General features: G+C 44.6%; 2 pseudogenes; one reads left to right on the top strand and one right to left on the bottom strand.

Moving 5' to 3' along the window:
• Positions 1-2,994: 2,994 nt before the first annotated feature.
• LOC134937833 (5S ribosomal RNA) lies at positions 2,995-3,113 on the bottom strand (annotated as a pseudogene).
• Positions 3,114-3,760: 647 nt separating this feature from the next.
• On the top strand, positions 3,761-3,879 carry LOC134939040 (5S ribosomal RNA; annotated as a pseudogene).
• Positions 3,880-5,127: the final 1,248 nt, after the last annotated feature.

The raw sequence follows: 5,127 nt of genomic DNA, 5'->3' as shown, positions 1-5,127 counted from the left end.
CTCACAGACAGACTGGGGAATATGACATTACGTACACAGAAGGTGATAGGGTAACAAAATAAACACAAAGTGAACAGAGAAGCCCAGAGGCTAAGAAACTGGGTGTCTCCCTAGTATTAGGAGTGCTCAGATGGAAAGAAGCAAGATGTTGTGTTTTAATACGTAGAGAACCCGAAATGCTGTTGCTAAGGGCAACAGCAAAACCCTAAAGGGTTACCAACGGGTGTGGCAGTAAACTCCTTGGTCAGAGATGGAATAATAGACACAAGGAGAGTCTCCACAATCCTAGTCCTCACTTGCAGTGCACTGGTTCAGCTTACTGCCACTAAACTGACACCAGAACACCTTGCACAGTGAGAAAGGATTTTGGCAGGCAAGTCTGAGAATACAGCCGCAAACTTGCTAAGTTCACAGAGTAGCAAAAGAACCCCAGCAAGTTAAACGACTGACTCCAGTCTTACTGCTAGGTCTGGATTGGCAGAGTGTAGTACCAAATCCCAAGGCCTATTTGCAGTAAGCAACAAACAAATACAAAGCTACACAGTACTGGCTAACTTTCAGGAACTGACTAACCAACAAAGATTCAGCAGCATCTGCTTAACCTGAGAAGAGGCCTTATATAGCAGGTGCTGTCCACGCCCCACTCAGACCTCACAGACTGTGAGCACAAAAACCAGCACCGGATCCCCTGCCGTGCACAAAGGCTGTAACCACTGCACAGCAAAAGACCCGAACCGGAGTATCAGCTGCGCTCAGGCCACTCCGCTAGCACTTGTCTCCCGGTTGCCATGACGACGTGGCAGCACAGGGCAGGAGACCCTAACAAAGGCATGAGCCAAAATTCACACAGAATGAGCCAAAATTCACATTTTGCCACATGGAATGAGACAAAATTCACACAGAATGAGTCAAAATTCACATTATGCCACATGGAATGTGCCAAAATTCACATTATGCTACATGAAATGAGCCAAAAATCACACAGAATGAGCCAAAATTCACATTATGCCACATGTAATGAGCCAAAATTCACACAGAATGAGCCAAATTTCACATTATGCCACATTGAACGAGCTAAAATTCACATACCAGACCATCCAAACGGAATCTGGTCTGGCATCCGGGCATGCCAATCCGCCCCTGGAAAATGCTTTGGCAGCGAATTAAGGAGTTGCATTATCACCATCATTAACTTCAGGGGTGTAGAGAGTCACAACGGGCCTCAATAAAGGGAGAGTGATGATTTTTACTCTAAAAATATTTATTTAATAAAATAATTGCAGAGCCACTTCACTCCACAGGGAAGGTCATCTGCTTCCTACCTTACTTGAACAGGAAGCAGGTCCCTCCTCCCCAGCCAGTGCCATCTTCTCAGTGATATTTGGAAGGATGATGCTGGACAGAGTCAGTGCCAGAGTCTTTGATTTCTATGTGTGGCTCCATCTTTCCAAAGAGTTCACCGGGAAGATGGTGCCAAGGGCACCAGCACAGGTATACTGGAGAGCGGGCCCCTCGAGCAGACTGGGCACAGGTAATATGTACCTTCTCCCCCCTCTATCAGCACCAATGATTAGCTGATCTAGAGTGTCTTCAGCACATTTACTGATAATTGTATCAGCAGAGATCACTAGTGATGGCAGAAGGATTCAGACGTCTGCACACTTGTCAGGCTCTGTTATAACCTAATTTGGATGGACCTCATACATCTACTTTGCAGATTCTGCCAGAAGTCCCCAAGCAAGCTGACAGAACTGTGGTGTTTGTTTGTGTGATCATGGCTATATGGAAGCCACCTGTGTCAGACTGGCCCACAGGTGAAACCCGGTGGGCCCCGCTACCAGAGGAAGATTTAGACCTCATGGGGCCCTAATCAAGACACCGATTTCAGGCCCCCCTTCCTCAAACAATCTATAGTACTATATGGGTTTAATTCATGAATGTACGCTGTGGCTGGTGTTTATGCAAGTGAGCGATTATTGGCAGACTGCGCATGTATCAAGGTGCCTTTGCAATCTTGCTCGCAGTGAGGGTTGTGTGTGTGTGTGTGTGTGTAAATCTCTGCAGCCATTGCTATGTAATAATATAGTGCAAGTGTAAAGTGCACCAGAATCAGTGTATGTCCCCCCCAACCCCCCTGGCAGATGGTAGGGTATTAATGTTCTAAAAATAACACTGTAGTGTGCAGGCAGGTACAAGCAGGTGTGGGCAGCCACAGAAGCACAAGCACTTACCTGACTTCTGAAGTCTTCAGCAGTGCAGTCTCTCTGGGCACGTCCCGGCCGACTCCTCTCTCGCATGTGACATCATCGCGTGCATCATGACATCACACGCACAACACACTGAGTAAGAAGGAGGACACAGACAGGGATGGATTGGAATGGAAGACCAGCACAGGAAATTTTTGAAGCAGCCCTAAATGAGGGGGAAGGAGGAGCCTGTGGAGGGGGCGAGGCCTTATGGCATATCAAAATGGCTCTGATGGTATAAAAGGGGCACTAACAACAGGAGAAAAAGAAAGCTCTTGTGTGGGCGCACTCTTATACAAAAAAGAAATTCTTTAAATGTGTGTCAAAAAGATATTTAAAACATACATTTATTATTCAAGGTTAAAAAGCTATTACCCATCTATGATCCAAAAGTGAAATAAGAAAGAGATATAACGAGTATAAAAAAAATGTTAAAATGTTCTGGTCTTTGTTTGGAGAGGTTGTAGACACTTATTTGTCTGACAGCCGTCTCCCCTGACCAGTACAGAAATTCTGTATTAGTGAAACCAAGGAAGGAGAAAAGTGTGTATCTTCAAAGAGCCAATATGGTTGGATCTATGTTGTACACTTGGCTGGCGACCAGATGCTCAGATTACCCACGTATTGGGGCTGTCTGTTGCCGTGATTAAAGTCTGACGCTGGACTTATTATATACCAAAACAGGAGGGTGAAAGAAGATTAGTGGTGATACTGCTGTTGGTGGTCACCTTGAAAAGGAGTAGTACCTACTCTACAACACCGGGTATTCCCAGGAAGTCTCCTCTCCCGGTACTGACCCAGCCCAACGCCGTTTCGCTTCCAAGATCGAACGAGATCGGGCATTAGCGGCGTGGTATGGTAGTAGAGGAACTATATACCAATGAGAGTGCACCTATATAGGAGAATAAGGTAAGGTGTGGATCTGCTTTCCCGTTAGGCAGGGCACAGCGACTCCCACTGCTGTGGTGTCACACGCCCTGGATCGTGGATGAGAGTCCACAGAAAAATGGAAAAGTAGGAAAAAGTGTAAGGAATAATCTTAATTAATTTTCACTTACTTAATAGTTATACATTATTCTTATTTGAGTTTTTTTATTTTATATTTTAATTCTCATATGAGATATGATAGAAGAAAGAAGTTCATAGGAGAACTCAAGCGTCAGACAGATTAATCAATCAAGTAGAAGTATGCACATATATTCTCTTCAATAGATTAATCTGTCTGACGCTTGAGTTCTCCTATGAACTTCTTTCTTCTATCATATCTCATATGAGAATTAAAATATAAAATAAAAAAACTCAAATAAGAATAATGTATAACTATTAAGTGAAAATTAATTAAGATTATTCCTTACACTTTTTCCTACTTTTCCATTTTTCTGTGGACTCTCATCCACGATCCAGGACGTGTGACACCACAGCAGTGGGAGTCGCTGCGCCCTGCCTAACGGGAAAGCAGATCCACACCTTACCTTATTCTCCTATATAGGTGCACTCTCATTGGTATATAGTTCCTCTACTACCATACCACGCCGCTAATGCCCGATCTCGTTCGATCTTGGAAGCGAAACGGCGTTGGGCTGGGTCAGTACCGGGAGAGGAGACTTCCTGGGAATACCCGATGTTGTAGAGTAGGTACTACTCCTTTTCAAGGTGACCACCAACAGCAGTATCACCACTAATCTTCTTTCACCCTCCTGTTTTGGTATATAATAAGTCCAGCGTCAGACTTTAATCACGGTAACAGACAGCCCCAATACGTGGGTAATCTGAGCATCTGGTCGCCAGCCAAGTGTACAACATAGATCCAACCATATTGGCTCTTTGAAGATACACACTTTTCTCCTTCCTTGGTTTCACTAATACAGAATTTCTGTACTGGTCAGGGGAGACGGCTGTCAGACAAATAAGTGTCTACAACCTCTCCAAACAAAGACCAGAACATTTTAACATTTTTTTTATACTCGTTATATCTCTTTCTTATTTCACTTTTGGATCATAGATGGGTAATAGCTTTTTAACCTTGAATAATAAATGGATGTTTTAAATATCTTTTTGACACACATTTAAAGAATTTCTTTTTTGTATAAGAGTGCGCCCACACAAGAGCTTTCTTTTTCTCCTGTTGTTAGTACTTGTACTTTCTGGCTCTGGGCGCACCACCAACTAGGACTACAATTCAAAAGAGTTTAACCTTTTTCAACTGTCCACATTTGGTTTTCTAGACATTTATACCATTATTTAATTTGGACCAGTGCCTGGTCGCTTCTTGTTCTTGTGGTATAAAAGGGGCACCCTGCTCCTTCCCTCATACCCCAACCACATCCTCTCCTCCATCAACCTGCTCCTCCCCTCATACTCTGGCCCCATCTTGTCCTCCAGCACTCTCATGGCTGAACTAAGGCCAGTGGGGCCACCCACCAACAAATCTTACCCTGCCACCCACTGCTGTCACTACTATGACCCTTAGGGGAGCACTAGAGAGAGTGAGGGGAAATAGAGACAAAGAAAGTGTCAGGGATAGAAAGAGAGAGAAGGGAGTGAGGGAGAGGAGACAAGGAGAGAGAGAGTATCAGTGAGAGAGAAAGGGTGTCAGGTAGAGAGAGAGGAGTGAAAAAAAGAGGGAGAGCGAAAGAGAGGGTGTCAGAAAGATAGAGAGGGGAAGAGAGAGAGACAGAAGCAAGAGAGTGAGAGAAATAGGGTGTCAGAGGGGAGATAGGGAGGGGACGTGAGCAGAAGAGAGACAGGCAGAGAGAGGGGAGCAAGAGATAGAGCATGTCAGGGAGAGATGCAGAGAGAATGAGAGAGACAAAGAGAAGAGAAGGAGATAGACAAGGTGTCAGGGAAAGAGAGACAGAGAGGATGCCAGAAAGGGAGAGAC

This window comes from Pseudophryne corroboree, chromosome 6 (genome assembly GCF_028390025.1).
Source record: "Pseudophryne corroboree isolate aPseCor3 chromosome 6, aPseCor3.hap2, whole genome shotgun sequence".
Taxonomy (NCBI): Eukaryota; Metazoa; Chordata; class Amphibia; order Anura; family Myobatrachidae; genus Pseudophryne; species Pseudophryne corroboree.
Note: the sequence above shows the minus strand (reverse complement) of the source record. Positions and strands in the feature narration are given on the sequence as shown.